General features: G+C 39.7%; 1 long non-coding RNA gene across 1 annotated transcript in view; it reads left to right on the top strand.

Annotated features, from left to right (window-relative positions):
• Positions 1–18,091, top strand: part of LOC309662610 — a 592,813-nt gene that overhangs the window by 546,251 nt on the left and 28,471 nt on the right. The window lies entirely within an intron of this gene.

The following is an 18,091-nucleotide window of genomic DNA, read 5'->3' as shown; positions in this document are numbered from 1 at the left end:
GGAAGCTCCAGAATTCATGCATAAGACATATCATGGTAGTAATAATAGCACTTACTGATATTTACATTTATATGTCTGGTCTTAATCTATTTCTCAGAAAGAAAACTCTAATACTGGACTGTCTGGTTTAAAACCAGACACATGGCAACCATATTTACTAAAACATCACTGGTTGCCAGGCAATGTGCTATTCGCATTCATGTGTATTATGTCTTATTAAACCCTTGTAATGGTTCGGTGAGTAAAGTATTTTATTCCTATTGTACAGATGAGGAAACTAGAGCTCTGAGAGGTTAACTAAGTTGCTTAAAGTTACCCAGCTAGTTTCTAATAAGGTAATATGGTCTTGGAATGTGTAACCTCACATATCTTTATGTTCCTTTGATATTTGATACACTGAAATAATGGAAGATTTCCCTAAATCTGCCCTCATGCTTTTCCTTGATTGATCTGTGAGTATGGAACACTTCAAAACTGGATAGTATCCTTGGGATCTCAGAAAGCATGATGTCTATGAAGTATTAGAAAAAGATCTGAAGAGTATCATCAATAATCAACTGTTGATAAACTTAAGTGAGGCCAAATTTTGCACACACACACAAACACACACACACAAATTCCCCCAACAAGCCATGAAAGACAAGAAGAATTACAGGCTTTGATGGTGACTGGTGTGGTCAGAAGTCACCTCAGGGTCTCAATATACCGTTAAGTTTCATTACCTACCCAACTGGGGTCACTTACTGGCTACTGGGTGTCTAGTTTGATTAGATTTTCAGACTCTTTATTATTTTCAAAATTTTCAAGGGATCTGGTGCAATGGATAGAACCAGATGGAGAGACACTGATGCCTCTTCCATCTTCCTAAGAAAATGCTCAGAAAAATCACATGGCAGTTTTCAGATTGTAGGCTCTTCTAATGGTGTGAATGCTTTAGGCTGTGATTCCTAGAGGGGTGAACGAATTTCTTCCCAAGAGAATTTTTACTCTGCCTTCCACTGATATGTTGGAACTTCCTGTAAGGGAGCATTTCACAACATAACTTCCAGAACCATCAGCTGTATATTGGTACAGACTTGATGAATATGTCTTGGTTTAAATCTGGGACAACAAAAAGGACTTCTGAAATAATGTTGCAAAAAAAAAGTATCTTTATCCATTAACTGACTTATGGTTGCAACAGTATAGCCATTTCTATTTCTGAGTTAGCTAGAGGCATTTCCCCTTGGCCTTCTGAAAATTATACAACTCCTAGATTTTACTGACATAATGCCAGGTGGTGGGTACTGTTCCTCAACTTCATTTTAAAAGGTGTGAAGAGAGAGGACCTTCAATATGGCGGAGGAGTAAGACGTGGAGATCACCTTCCTCCCCACAAATACATCAAAAATACATCTACATGTGGAACAACTCGTACAGAACACCTACTGAAGGCTGGCAGAAGACTTCAGACTTCCCAAAAGCTGTGTGGCTGACAGGGTCTTGGTGCTCTGGCTGGCTGTGAGGCCTGAGCCTCTGAGGTGGGAGAGCTGAGTTCAGGACGTTGGACCACCAGAGACCTCCCAGCCCCACGTAATATCAATCAGTGAGAAGTCTCCCGGATGGCTCCATCTCAACACTAAGACCCAGCTGCACTCAACGACCTGCAAGCTATAGTGCTGGACATCCCATGCCAAACAACTAGCAAGACAGGAACACAATCCCACCCATTAGCAGAGAGGCTGCCTAAAATCATAATAAGTTCACAGACACCCCAAAGCACACCACCGGATGCAGTCCTGCCCACCAGAAAGACAAGATCCAGCCTCATCCACTGGAACACAGGCACCAGTCCCCTCCACCAGGAAACCTACACAACCCACTGAACCAACCTTACACACTGGGGGCAGATGCCAAAAACAACAGGAACTCTGAACCTGCAGCCTGCGAAAAGGAGACCCTGAACACAGTAAGTCAAGCAAAATGAGAAGACAGAGAAATACACAGCAGATAAAGGAGCAAGGTAAACAACCACCAGACCAAACAAATGAAGAGGAAATAGGCAGTCTACCTGAAAAAGAATTCAGAGTAATGATAGTACAGATGATCCAAAATCTTGGAAATAGAATGGAAAAAATACAAGAAATGTTTAATACAGACCTAGAAGAACTAAAGAGCAAACAAACAGTGATGAACAACACAATAAACAAAATTAGAAATTCTCTAGAAGGAATCAATAGCAGAATAACTGAGGAAGAAGAAAGGAGAAGTGACCTGGAAGATAAAATAGTGGAAATAACTACTGCAGAGCAGAATAAACAAAAAAGAATGAAAAGTATTGAGGACAGTCTCAGAGATCTCTGGGACAACATTAAACGCACCAACATTTGAATTATCGGGGTTCCAGAAGAAGAAGAGGAAATGAAAGGGACTGAGAAAATATTTGAAGAGATTATAGTTGAAAACCTCCCTAATATGGGAAAGGAAATAGTCAATCAAGTCCAGGAAGCGCAGAGAGTCCCATACAGGATAAATACAAGGAGAAACATGCCAAGACACATATTGATCAAACTATCAAAAATTAAATACAAAGAAAAAATATTGAAAGCAGCAAGGGAAAAGCAACAATTAACATACAAAGGAATCCCCATAAGGTTAACAGCTGATCTTTCAGCAGAAACTCTGCAAGCCAGAAGGGAGTGGCAGGACATATTTAAAGTGATGAAAGGGAAAAATCTACAACCAAGATTACTCTACCCAGCAGGGATCTCATTCACATTCAGCAGAGAAATTAAAACGTTTACAGACAAGCAAAAGCTAAGAGAAGTTAGCACTACCAAACCAGCTCTAAAACAAATGCTAAAGGAACTTTTCTAGGCAGGAAACACAAGAGAAGGAAAAGACCTACAATAACAAACCCAAAACAATGAAGAAAATGGTAATAGGAACATACATATTGATAATTACCTTAAATGTAAATGGATTAAATGCTCCCACCAAAAGATAGACTGACTGAATGGATACAAAAACAAGACCCATATATATGCTGTCTACAAGAGACCCACTTCAGACCTAGGGAGACATACAGACTGAAAGTGAGGGAATGGAAAAAGATATTCCATGCAAATGGAAATCAAAAGAAAGCTGGAGTAGTAATTCTCATATCAGACAGAATAGACTTTAAAATAAAAACGATTACAAGAGACAGAGAAGGACACTACATAATGATCAAGGGATCAATCCAAGAAGAAGATATAACAATTGTAAATATTTATGCACCCAGCATAGGAGCATCTCAATACATAAGACAAATGCTAACAAGCATAAAAGGGGAAATCGACAGTAACACAGTCATAGTAGGGGACTTTAACACCCCACTTTCACCAATAGACAGATCAACCAAAATGAAAATAAATAAGGAAACACAGGGTTTAAATGACACATTAAATAAGATGAATTTAATTGATATTTATAGGACATTTCATCCAAAACAAAAGAATACACTTTCTTCTCAAGTGTTCATGGAACATTCTCCAGGATAGATCATATCTTGGGTCACAAATCAAGCCTTGGTAAATTTAAGAAAATTGAAATTGTATCAAGCATCTTTTCTGACCACAACGCTATGAGAATAGATATTAATTACAGGAAAAAAACCGTAAAAAATACAAACACATGGAGGCTAAACAATATGTTACTAAATAACGAAGAGATCACTGAAGAAATCAAAGAGGAAATCAAAAAATACCTAGAAACAAATGACAATGAAAACACGACAACCCAAAACCTGTGCGATGCACCAAAGCAGTTCTAAGAGGGAAGTTTATAGCAATACAATACTACCTCAAGAAACAAGAAACACCTCAAATTAACAACCTAAGCTTACACCTAAAGCAATTAGGAAAAGAAAAACAAAAAACCCCAAAGTTAGCAGAAGGAAAGAAATCATAAAGATCAGGTCAGAAATAAATGAAAAAGGAATGAAGGAAACAATAGCAAAGATCAATAAAACTAAAAGCTGGTTCTTTGAGAAGATAAACAAAATTGATAAACCATTAGCCAGACTTACCAAGAAAAAAAGGGAGAAGACTCAAATCAACAGAATTAGAAATGAAAAAGGAGAAGTAACAACTGACACGGCAGAAATACAAAGGATCATGAGCGATTACTGCGAGCATCTCTATGCCAATAAAATAGACAACCTGGAAGAAATGGACAAATTCTTAGAAAAGCACAACGTCCCAAGACTGAACCAGGAAGAAATAGAAAATATAAACGGACAATAATAAGCCCTGAAATTGAGACTGTGATTAAAAATCTTCCAACAAACAAAAGCCCAGGACCAGATGGCTTCACAGGCGAATTCTATCAAACATTTAGAGAAGAGCTAACACCTATCCTTCTCAAACTCTTCCAAAATATAGCAGAGGGAGGAACACTCCCAAACTCATTCTACGAGGCCACCATCAATCACCCTGATACCAAAACCAGACAAAGATGTCACAAAGAAAACTACATGCCAATATCACCGATGAACATAGATGCAAACAGAATCCAACAGCACATTAAAAGGATCATACACCATGATCAAGTGGGGCTTATCCCAGGAATGTAAGGATTCTTCAGTAAATGAAATCAACCAATGTGATACACCATATTAACAAATTGAAGGAGAAAAACCATATGATCATCTCAATAGAAGCAGAAAAAGCTTTTGACAAAATTCATCAACCATTTATGATAAAAATTCTCCAGAAAGTAGGCATAGAGGGAACTTACCTCAACATAATAAAGGCCATGTATGACAAACCCACAGCCGACATCGTTCTCAATGGTGAAAAACTGAAACCATTTCCACGAAGATCAGGAACAAGACAAGGTTGCCTACCCTCACCATTGTTATTCAACATAGTTTTGGAAGTTATAGCCACAGCCATCAGAGTAGAAAAAGAAATAAAAGGAACCCAAATCGGAAATGAAGAAGTAAAACTGTCACTGTTTGCATATGACATGATACTATACATAGAGAATTCCAAAGATGCTATGAGAAAACTATTAGAGCTAATCAATGAATTTGGTAAAGTAGCAGAATACAAAATTAATGCACAGAAATCTGTTTCATTCCTCTACACTACTGATGAAAAATCTGAAAGAGAAATTAAGGAAACACTCCCATTTACCACTGCAACAAAAACAATAAAATACCTAGGAATAAACCTGCCTAAGGAGACAAAAGACTTGTATGCAGAAAACTATAAGACACTGATGAAAGAAATTAAAGATGATACAAACAGATGGAGAGATATACCATGTTCTTGGATTGGAAGAATCAACATTGTGAAATTGACTGTACTACCCAAAGCAATCTACAGATTCAGTGCAATCCCTATCAAACTACCAATGGCTTTTTTCACAGAACTAGAACAAAAAATTTCACAATTTGTTTGGAAACACAAAAGACCCCGAATAGCCAAAGCAATCTTGAGAAAGAAAAACGGAGCTGGAGGAATCAGGCTCCTGGACTTCAGACTATGCTACAAAACTACAGTAATCAAGACAGTATGGTACTGGCACAAAAACAGAAATATAGATCAATGGAACAGGCTAGAAAGCCCAGAGATAAACCCACTCACATATGGTCACCTTATTTTTGATAAAGGAGGCAAGAGTATGCAATGGAGAAAAGATAGCTATCTCTTCAATAAGTGGTGCTGGGAAAACTGGACAGCTACGTGTAAAAGAGTGAAATTAGAACAGTCCCTAACACCGTACACAAAAATAAACTCAAAATGGATTAGAGACCTAAATGTAAGGCCAGACACTATGAAACTCTTAGAGGAAAACATAGGCAGAACAAACACTCTATGACATAAATCACAGCAAGATCCTTTTTGACCCACCTCCTAGAGAAATGGAAATAAAAACAAAAATAAACAAATGGGACCTAATGAAACTTAAAAGCCTTTGCACGGCAAAGGAAACCATAAACAAGACAAAAAGACAACCCTCAGAATGGGAGAAAATATTTGCAAACGAAGCAACTGGCAAAGCATTAATCTCCAAAATTTACAAGCAGCTCAACATCCAAAAAACAAACAACCCAATCCAAAAATGGCCAGAAGACCTAAATAGACATTTCTCCAAAGAAGATATACAGATTCCCAACAAACACATGAAAGAATGCTCAACATCACTAATCATTAGAGAAATGCAACTCAAAACTACAATGAGGTATCACCTCACAGCTGTCAGAATGGCCATCATCAAAAAATCTGCAAACAATAAATGCTGGAGAGAGTGTGGAGAAAAGGGAACCCTCCTACACCGTTGGTGGGAATGTATATTGATACATCCACTACGGAGAACAGTATGGAGGTTCCTTAAAAAACTAAAAATAGAACTACCATACAACCCAGCAATCCCACTACTGGGCATATACCTTGAGAAAACCATAATTCAAAAAGAGTCTTGTACCGCAATGTTCACTGCAGCACTATTTACACTAGCCAGGACATGGAAGCAACCTAAGTGTCCATCGACAGCTGAATGGATAAAGAAGATGTGGCACATATATACAATGGAATATTACTCAGCCATAAAATGAAACAAAATTGAGTTATTTGTAGTGAGGTGGATGGACCTAGAATCTGTCATACAGAGTGAAGTAAGTCAGAAAGAGAAAAACAAATACTGTATGCTACTACATATATATGGTATCTAAAAAAAAAGGTCCTGAAGAACCTAGGGGCAGGACAGGAATAAAGACGCAGATGTGGAGAGTGGACTTAAGGACACGGGGAGGGGGAAGTGTAAGCTGGGACGAAGTGAGAGAGTAGCACTGACATATATACACTACCAAATGTAAAACAGATAGCTAGTGGGAAGCAGCCGCATAGCACAGGGAGATCAGCTCAGTGCTTTGTGACCACCTAGAGGAGTGGGATAGGGAGGGTGGGAGGGAGATGCAAGAGGGAAGGGATATGGGGCTATAAGTATAGGTATAGCTGATTCACTTGCAGAAACTAACACAACAGTGTAAAACAATTATACTCCAGTAAAGATGTTAAAATAAAATAAAATGTGTGAAGAGTGTGTGACCTGTCCTCTTTTAGAATCTGCACTCATGACTGATGAATTTGCAACCATAGCACTTCTGAAATCTTCGGCAGCATGAGCAGAAGTTGGTTTCTCTGCAATGATATACAGGATTTCTGGGGATAAGTGTTTCCTTTTAGTTAGAGGCAGAAGACCCATGTATTAGAAGCTGCCCTCTGGTTTCTCAGGCATGTAGAACTACACCAGGGTACTTTACTGGGCCATTAGAAATGTGACATTTGAATTGGTCAAGAGGTTCAGAAATCCCACTAATTTGGGGGTTGAGAAACAGTGCAGTTATAGGTAGTGTAATGGCCTCACTGGTCTATGGATTTTTTTCATGAAATTTAAGTCCCTTATCAGTAATTGATAGGGTGGATAATAAGCACTTTTCAAACAATCTGATGTGTTTATCAAATACCCTCAGCTTAAGTGAAGCAGGATAGTGAGAGTTTTTAGAAGAACATATGTTGTGCCTCACAGATGTTGAGAAACACAGCAGGAATGTGTTCAGGGTAACTTTATCTTATATGCTTCAAAATACTATAAGCCTGTCAGCATGTGTAAATGGTAAGGACTCTTATTCACAAGGAATAGAACCTGCCTCAAACACCAAAGGAAACTTACTAGGTCCCAGATCTGGGGAAGCCTGAGGCTGGAGCTGTCTTTGTGACCACATTGACCTACATGACGTCCTTGGCTTGCCTTCTCTCCCTCATTCTCTTTCTAAGTAGTAGCCTTATTGCTTTTCTCCTTCATTCCAAATGCTTCCTTCCTTCATGTAGAATCTTCAGGCTTACATTCATCCAGTTTAACTATTCCATAAAGGAGTAAAAAGCTTCTTTCTTGCAGGGTCTTATGCAAAATCCAAAAGAAGGACTCCATTATTCCTGTAGTGTCCTGTGCTCATCACAAGCCCACTGTTTCAACAGATGTATGAGGCACTGGTCCATGCAGTGTGAGGAAATCAGAAAAGGACTCTTAAGATCCTGGGCTTCCTACAAAATGGTAGGAGGTATAGGGCATTAACAAATACATAATTTGAGGCAGCATGTGAAATTAAGACAAGAGAAATCTAAAACGATGGAAATCAGACAGATCGGCTGGCTGTGACCAGAGCTCTTTCATGAGGATAAATATTTCATCTGTTTATTGAAGAATGGATTAGATTTCAGTGGTGAGAAATCAGGGGCAGGAGGATAGTCATTCCAGAAAAAACGGAATGGTATAAAGAACCTCAAAGGGACAGGAAAAAGGGAAGAGTTAGCAGCTTGATGTGAATAAAATATGGGTTTTGTAAAGGAAGAAATGTGAGCTAAAGTTAGTATGAAATATTGGTATCAGATCATAGAGGACTTTGAGATCTTCAGCTTTAACCTAGTTGTTTCCACTTAAAACAATAACAACAACAACAACAAAATGCTGTGTAGGTCCAGTGAAGGTTTTAGAGCAAGGAGAGGCTGGATCAAATAATTCACTAGTGAGTTTCAAATGGCAGTCATAGTGAGGAAGGATTGGATGGGGAATTTACTTGGCGTGGTTTCAAGACATGCAAGCTAATTGTATCTGGGTGGGCACCCTGGCTGTGTGACTAGAAGGAATGGGATTGCTCTCCCTAAAGTTCTAAGTCTCTTCCACTGGGTTTTGGGGGGTAGCTATAAATTGCCAGCCAAGAGCACACTCTATTTGTATCACATGACCCCATATTCTCTCCTAAATTCAGATAACATCTCCAACTGTAGCTGGCCATTTCCTTGTATGTCCCACCACCACCTCACATTCAGTGCCACCTCTCCCATTGTCTTTTTGTGGCTGCATCATTTTCTTAGCAATTCAGCCACGGCCGTTGGTGATAATAGGTGACAACATGGATGAGTCACAGTGGTATCCTTGAACACCAATATTTTTATGTGGATGAAAATCAAGTTAAAATGAGTATAGAAGACACACTGAGAGGAAGCACATAGCTGTCTCCCAGCCTGGGTGCCAAGGAGCAGGGACAGTCCTGCCCTCTTCTGCAGGTGAATCGAGCTGGGTGAAGTGAGCTAAAAGTCTAATTGCTATGGACAGACAGACAGATGGGAACCCCAGATCATTCTGAGCAGTGGCAGGTGGGGAGTCTTTCTTCACCTCTAGCAGCCAAGTCCTGGAGACAAGCCCCCTTGCAGTAATACAGAGGTCCCCCAGAGGCTTCATCCATGTTCAGAAAAATTATCAGTATGTATTTGAATACAGGTCAGTGTTATAACCAAGACCTCAAATAATAGTGGCTTAAATCAGATAGAGGTTCATTTCTCTCAGGCAGTAATCTGAGCATAAGCAGCCTAGAGCTGACATGGCAGGTCACAGCATTAGCAACACACAGCTTCCTTCTCATGGTCTCATCATGTCCATAATCCTACCAATAGGAGGGGGAAGTGGGACCATACAAGGGTTCACTGAAAGCTGTACACATCACTTCCGCTTACACTCTAATGACCATAATGTAGCCATATAGCTGCACATAGCTGGAAGTGGTCGGGCCATGTGCTCAGCTAATAATAACAGCTGATGCTTACATGGTGCTTCCTGGAACCAAGCACTGTTCTAAGAGCTTTGCACGTGTTGACATACAACAACCCCATGAGATAAGAACTAGAATTATTCCCATTTTACAGATAAGGTAACCAAGCACAGAGACGTGGAGTAACTCACCCAAGGTCATCAGATAGTAAGTGATAGGGATGACATTCAGACCCTCACAGGCTGGTTCCAAAATGTGTGATTTTAACCATTCTGCAACGTTGCCTCTAAATTCAGGGTTCTGTTAGTAAAGGAGAAAAGGGAGAATGAAAATTAGGGGACGATCAGTTATCACTACTCTAGCACCCCAGCATTCATGTTTGTCACACACAGCGATGGCTCCAAGCTTTGGGATACTCTCCGTCATTGCTCTGTTCTTTCCAGTTTTCTACACATTGCCATTCACAACCTCCTACGTCCCCATGCCACATCCCTGTAGAGATGGCTGACATGATAACTTCCGGTTTAGTCTCCTGGCTTCCAGCCTCCATACTCCAGCCTCCCCTATACTTCCCCACCAAATGAATCTTCCCTAAATGCCATCTTCTTCATGTCATTCCCCTCTTTAGAAACCAACAGGGATAAGCGCTACTTAACTGGATCAACTTCCTTCTTCTAAGCCTGGCCTTCACTTTCACAATTTGGTACCAAACATACATTTCAAACTTACAAATCCCTCCTCAGGGCCCACGCAAATCCTCTCTACAGCTGTCAGATTGGTCTATTTATGCCATATGTGTTCCTATAACCCAGCTCTCTGGGAAGAAAAGGAAGGGTCACCTATATATATATAGAAATTTTGCTCAAGTCCTTGGACCACTGAGAATGGCTGCATCTTGCCCCTGTTCGCTTGTCTGAAGTCTACCCATCCCAGCTTGCATCCTACCTGCCCAGTGGCTAACTCAGAGTTCTGTTCCCATGTGCATTGAATGAATATATGATCAGTGGCTCACCCACCACCCCATGGCATCCACTCCTCCCTGTGCTCTCATTGCTTCTCCCACCCTTGGCCAAAGGTGTTAGCCCTCTTTCTATGTATATAGTCTTGCACCGCATGAGATGGAGGCCAAGTTTTGTCCTATTGTGATCCCCCATTGCAGTGAGGTGCTCAGTATACTTTGCTGATTGGCTAGGGGTTGGTCCTAAGTGGCTTATTTAGTCACTTTTAAGAATCCCTGTAAGCAACATAACTTGGAAAATGATTGTCCACTAGTGTTCTACAATAAGCAAAAATGTCACATTAAGTCTGCTGGATTGCCTAATGTTAAATGTAAAGGAAATAAGAATGTGGCATCTTTTCCTTTGCCATGATGTATATTGTCCACCTTAGACAGTCAGAAAAAGTAGATATAGACTTGAAAGGATGTCTCATCCTCAGACACTTTCCTGTATTTTGTATAACAAGAAGTATTAAAGAATTTTTCCAGATATTTGTAGATAAATTTGAGCTGAAGTTGAACATCTCTTGAATTTTGAACATCAGCTATAGGACATGGGGTAGGAAACCAACGGACATTAATGAAAGAGCTTTATTTCAGAAAGGATGGTATCAAGTGCTTCTGGAATGAAGGAGGAGGAATGTACTTTCAAAGGGGTACCTTCCAGAAATCTTGTTTGTGCTTTTGGCTCCAGAGTAAGAAGGAAGAAGTGGTGACATGAATATATTTTAAAGTCAGGGCATTGTAAGCTTGTCTTAGACTTCTGAGCTTTCAGAGTGTTTGTTCAGGAGGTGGTTGCCAAGGTTTTACAACTTTGCTAAAAACATTCGGTCTCCTCTTTAGATCCATTCAGTTGATATCATTTTTAGTGACTGCCAAGGCAGCATTGTTGCTGAGAATTGATGCAGCAGTGAGTCTTTACTAGCACCCATCTAAACTGGACTTTAGTATCATACATTTTACTTTGATTACATTTTTTCTTTTAGAAATTCCCTGGAAACCAGCTTTGTCTTGTCAACTGAATAACAAGCATGGAATTTATATAATCACTGCCTTGCCACAGTGCAACTGATTTGCATCTTCTGGCTAAATGCAAATTGTCCATCCTTAAGTTCAAGGCATTTGCCTCTCTTTAAATGAACAGCACTAAAGTGACTTGTAGACATGACTGTTTGTTTAGCTTGGCTTCTCTCTTTGATCTCATGTTAACATACCTTAATGGCAGGTAATGATTGATAATAGAGTATTGTAAAGTTCAGGTAATAAATACTGCTTAACTCATAATAATGCTGAATAATGTACTTTTTATGACTTGGTTTGTTGGAAAATTTCCTTGTCAGCTTGGTCTAATTGTCCAAACAAAACCACCCATTACTTGAAGAAATACATGTCCACCTTAGACACATTAATTAGGGTCATGGCTGGGCTGCACAAAGGAATATAGTAACACTTTAGTTATCTTTAAATGTAATCTTTGGACAATCTTACTAATGCTAGACTCAGGTTTAATGAGAAACTTTTGTTTACACTTGCCCTTTGAGGCTCACGAGCCTGCGTTGGAATCTATGGTGATGGCTGTGGACCACATGTACACACACCATGGTCTCTCCTTTGAGGCTTCCAGAAGTCATCAGTTCTAGTGGTTTAGACATCAAAAGTCACAAAATTAAGTTTTCTTTGGCATGAGGGGTGAGGGTATTTGTATGAAGAGAAAAGGAAAATCTTTTAAATATTTTATTGCTAAATATTTGAAGACACATGGCATTGAGATTAGAGTAAAAAGGGGATTTGGTGTCTTGGTGTTGACAAGCTTGGGGGCTGTACATAAAAGTGCTGGGTGAAGAACTACTTGCCCAAATATGGTATTTCCATGATGCTTCACTGACTTTGAAGTCCCAGGAATATTCTAGAGAATATAGTACAATAGAAATCCAGGAGATGACCATGTGGGCTTTTTACAAAACGACTAATGTCACACACAAGATTTGACTGCAGAGTATTCCCATAATGAATCCAAAAACAGCTCTCTGAAAAAGAATGCTTGGTTTTGAAGTCTGGAATGATTCAATTCATGATTCCAAATGCGTGAACTGCTACTATACTCAATTCAGGGGCTTGTTTCCTGCATATTGTGAAAAAAAAAGTGTGTGTATAATTTTTCAGATTTGAGCCAAATTGTTATCTCATTGATGACAGTTTCATGTCTTATTTTATACCTGAAATTCTAAGAAAACCCACAATGGGAAAAATTTTATTCTCACTTTGTTGTAATCACATCATTTTCTCTCCAGATAGGTCTCTATAAATGACTTGTTCTTTAGTTCTTATACATTTATAGTTTTTACTGCCATTAGGTTCCTAGAATGGCTCATTTTGATGAACAGTATTGTCCACTTCACACACACATTACTTGCTGTCTACCTTAAGTCTTTTTTTTTTCTTTTTGGCCACACTGCGAGGCATGTGGAACTTCCCTGACCAGGGATAGGCCTATGCCCCCTGCAGTGGAGGCGCGGAGTCTTAACCACTGGACCACCAGGGAAGTCCTACCTTAAGTCTTATTTTTCTTAAAAGCAGGATATTTCAGATTGGCTTTAAAATAAACAAAATCTGTTGGTCCTTAACAGTTTTGCCCTTTTATCCTGATGATTTATTTCATGTTCTACTTTAGTCTGTTTTTGCTGAAATTCTTGGAAGATTACAGAATCAAAAATGACAATCTTTAGAAATTTGGTTTCCTGGATGTATACATACAAAGATTGGTGTCTTGGTGGGATTGATTTGCTTGCTCTTTTCAAGTAAAAACATAAATACTTTTTTATCATTGTTAAATATGAGAATACGTGCCTAAAACTCTCATAGCAGTTAATAAACCATGGACTTCCAAAAATGTTCCAGGTTAAGAACTGCATGCATCAAACAATAGGTACATTACAAATATCACTGCCAATCAACTGCTTTCCCTTTCCTGATGGATCTGTGCTGATGCTGGGTGAGGCTCACAAACTGACATGTCTCATAAGTTTTTAAGACAAACTAATGCAGGAGGAATGGTCATTTGACCAGTGTATACTTGGATTACATTTATCTTTTCTGATTTTAAAATTCATTTAGATAGGGGCCAAGTCTTCAGAATCCTTCAGTTTTATATATAATCTATTTCAAGGGGAATCCATTTCAGCTGTATGTTAATGTCTTTAAGTAGATATTTTTAAGCAACCCGGAGACAGTTAGTGCAAGTGTTCTCAACCCTGGCTGCATGGTAGAATCATGTGGGTAAGTATTTTTAAAATGTTGATATCCCAGGTCAACCTAAGAAAACTTAAATTAGAATCTTGGGGCTGGGACTCTGGCTTTATATGGGTTTTTTTTTTAAACTTTTCCAGGCGGTTCTAACATGTAGATAAGAAGTTAGAAACCACTGATTGTGTATAATGTTTCTAAAATCCAAGTCTAAGAGAGCCCTTGTGCAGAATTGACTGGGGCACTTGTTAAGTGCACTTTCCCAAGCCACCCTTGCTCAAGACCTACTGAAACAGAAATGCTGAAGGGAGCCTGGAAGCTGAATTTTTCATGTGAACTTCATGTGCGCACTGAAGTTTGAAATTTACTACTGGGTTTGAAATTTACTACCGGTCTCAGGTCTCACCTAAAGAAAGTTAATCCTCACAACAACCCTTTGCAGTGGGTTCTAAGACTACCATTATACAGATGGGAAAACTAAGGTAACTCTCTGGAGGTCCCAGTTCCACTGTGGAAGCAGGATTTGAGCCTATGGGGTTGGCTTGACAGCTGTGCACACAGCTACTACTCCATAGCTCCACAGCCTCTAGATATGAGCACTGCTCTGCGGTGATTACATATGTCTAGCTCTGTGGTAAGTTATGTGTTAATGAAGCACATTAAATAAGATGAAATGAATGGTGAGGTACAGAAACTGGAGGATTAATTCTGATTGCTGTTGAGGGTTTCAGGAAAGCCTTCAGGAAGGGACCAGGCACCTGAGCTGACCCTCTAAGGATGGGGAGGACTTCTCCAGGCAGAGACTGTGCAAACACAGGCAGAAGTGTGTGTGAGGTGCTCAGAGAATGGCAGGAGTTTTCTATAGCTCAGTGCAGGGTTGTACTAGGTAAGACTGAAGTCTGGAAAAGTAGATTTGAGGCCTTCTCTGGAGGAATTGGATTCAGTTCGCTTCTTACTTATTCCAGCAATAAGCCATTCAACCAATAAATATTTTTATTCCAATACTAGATGGTGGTTAGTGAGCAGAGGAGAAAATTTTTTAAGTAGACTCTTTAGTTACTAGCATTCAGGAAGTCATACTCCAGTAGTCACTCATGGATACTTTAAAATATTATTTATTAACTTTTGAATAGGAACTACCTTAGCATGGGATAAAATCCAGATGAACAAAAGGCTGTGAATGAAAAATAAGTCTCCCACCCACCCCTGACCACCAGCCACCCAGCTCCCCTTTCCAGAGGCAACAATTGTTGTTCAGTTAGTAAAGCCTTTGTTCTCTCTTCCTTTTACCCCACCCCCTGCCATGGTCACATGGTCACATGATCTGTGTCGTTGTAAACCCTCCCAGTCCCATTAACTCACCGAGATTCGGCCTGGTTATACATTTGCATCCCAGGTTCTCATGGATATTCGTTCAACAAACATTACTGAATGCCTACTGTGTGTCTACTTTTGAAGGCCTAGACTGGGGACTGGGAGAGCAAGAAGAAGTAACACTTGCCCTTAGGGATCACACAGTATAATAAGGTAAACCACCCAAAACTAATTATGACAGTGCAATCTGGGAAATGTTGTAATAGCAGTAAATTCATGGCTTTATGAGGATAAGTGGCCTCTAAGGCCCAAGCTCTTTTTAGTTCCTGCTGCCTCTGGGCAGAGAAAGATGCTGAGCCACTAAAGCCCTAGGCTAATGTCATACTTAAGGTGAACTGTATCCTTCCAAACTCACTGTGTTTTTTATTTTTGCATAACTTGATCAAAATCATTCCTCCTTGTCACAGTCTCTTCCACATCTAGACACTTTCAGATGTGTATTCTCTTGTTATTTTATTATTAATTTCTAATCATGGTTACTTATTTTAGTTGATTTATTTTACTTCTAAATTAATTCTCTTGCAGTGTAGTTTTGAGTCTTGGGCAAGTGGAATAAACCAAATTTTGTGAGTTTTGTGCCACTGGCATGTGATTTTGAGCACTGCTTTGTTCTGTTTAATTCTTATGTGGTCCCACTGAAATATCAATAGGTTATGAATATTTACAAGAGTACAGGTGGCAGTAACTCCTTTTACAAAAAATAATGCAGCATGTAGCACATAAAATTTTTATTCTTTTGAGGCAGTTTCCCAAGCTGTGTTCCAAGGACACATTTCATAAGATATTAATAGATATTATACTGAAAAAATTCTATGGTTCAGTAAGTTTGGATATGAAGAAATAAATGGGCTTCTTTACTCCAGAAATTTTTAGAGCCTTTAGTATGTTAACCTACATTGTGAATTTCTAGGAGAACATTGTATGTGGTGCTTCTCAAACTTATTTGACAATGAAAACTAGTTTTTGTTTGTTTATTTTTTAGAAATATAGCCATTGTCCTCTTGGGACTTTCTGTTTTATTAGATGACTGATGATGTCTAGTGCAATAGATTCTGCATGTGAAATGCCCCCAACAAACGGCTCTCCATCAGAAGAGAAACACTCTTAAAAGTAGCCAGATATATACATATTTATAGTTACAAACCATGTGTGTGTAACTAAAGTGGAAGCTTATTTGTGTGTTGATGGAACTTCTGGTTTACTTTCTTAAGCTCTTTACTGTGTCCTGGCAAAGCCTTGAATGTGGATGGCTCTGACTTGACTTCAGAAAGAGCCCCTTGAGCTCTGGGGCTGGCCTTATCCCATTTGATTCCTCTCTCCCTTTTCAGCCTTTTGATTTTGTTAACACTCCCCTCTTTCCTCTTCTCCAGCTGCTCCCTCTGCCTTTGGGGAGATGTGGACAAGAAACAATGATTGTGAAGATGGCAAAAACAGGCAGAGTGGGGAAAGACTTGACAGAGAGCGCAGAGAAGGGGATGGGGAATTATGAACAAAGGTAGAGGAGAGGAGCATGGCAACCATGAGCCTCTAACAATCATCTCTAAACGTTTACGCCTCATCATTTCTCCTTGTGGGCAGATGGGGGATCGAGTGGCATGCAAATCACATAAACCCAGACACCAGAAATGTTCACAAATTGCCGGGGAAGGTTTGGCAACAAAGAGGAATGTTGTCATCTTTGTTGCTATGTGATGAAGACTATTTTGGAAGTTCCTTAGGAAAGTTCTAGCCAGACAAGTTTTCCCTTTTTGTTGTCACTTCCCCCACCATCAGATTCTATGCATCTATAGTCTTACCTATGTTCATAGAATGAACGAGGCTGTAGTTGACCTCCATCTGCATTGCTGAGAATGAGGAAAAAGGGTGTGAAGGGAAGAAATAGGCTCAGAAGCTCAGAAAATCACCAATGGATGGATGAGTGGAACATAAGAAGCTGCAGACAGAGGTGAGCAGACTTCAGAAGAAAACCTTTCTTAGGGTGTATTACTTAGGATTATTTTCAGATGTGAGGGACAGAAAACCCAAGATAACAATGGTTTACATAAGATAGAATTTTATTTTTCTCTCATCTAGAAGTGTGGGTAGGCAGTGTGGGGCTGGTATGGTGCGCCATACACCTTGTATCTTTTCTATTAGAGGCATGGCCTTCATCTCATGCTCCAAAATGCTAACATCAGCATTGTAGGCAAGAGGATGGAGAAAGGAAGGAAAAAAGAGAGAGTGAGGGAGACAAAGGGCAATTATGTACTCTCCTTTCAGGAAGGTTTCTGCAATGACTATCCAACATCCTGCTTACATCCCATTGGCTATAAATGGAATTGGCCAATACCTAGCTGCAGGAGAATCTGAGAAATTCAGTTTTTATTCAGGGCAGCCATTTGTCCAGTCAAAACTTGAGCTCATTTACTGCGGGAGAAGGAGATAACCAATGTGAGATTGGGGAATGTGGTAGACTGTGTAATTATTCACAGAATTGTTTAGTCCCTCACTTGCCACTGACATCAGATTTGGCCACATGACTTACTTCAGTCAATGAAACATAAGCCAAAGGTTTAAGAGCCAACCAGTCGTTTACCACATCCTCTTTGCCCTCTGCCATGGGACTGGCAATGTTCCAGTCACTGGAACATCACTAGGTCCTGGAGGGGAGATGACACAGAGCAGAGATGCAGCTGGCTCGTGACAGGCCTGAGACATGAGTGGAAAATAAACTTGAGATTTGGAGGTCATTTGTTACTGCAGCATAACTTACCCCAGTGGTTTCAAAATATAGTCCCCAGACCATCACCATCATCCTCTTCCAGGAACTTGTTAGAAACGTACATTCTCAGCCCCACCCTAGACCTACTGATTAGAAACGTAGGGGCAGGGCCCAGCACACCGTGGTTTAACAAGTCTTC

The sequence above is a fragment of the Balaenoptera physalus genome (assembly GCF_965194825.1).
Source record: "Balaenoptera physalus genome assembly, chromosome: 6".
Taxonomy (NCBI): domain Eukaryota; kingdom Metazoa; phylum Chordata; class Mammalia; order Artiodactyla; family Balaenopteridae; genus Balaenoptera; species Balaenoptera physalus.
The sequence above is the reverse complement of the archived record's forward strand: the minus strand, read 5'-3'. Positions and strand labels throughout refer to the sequence as shown.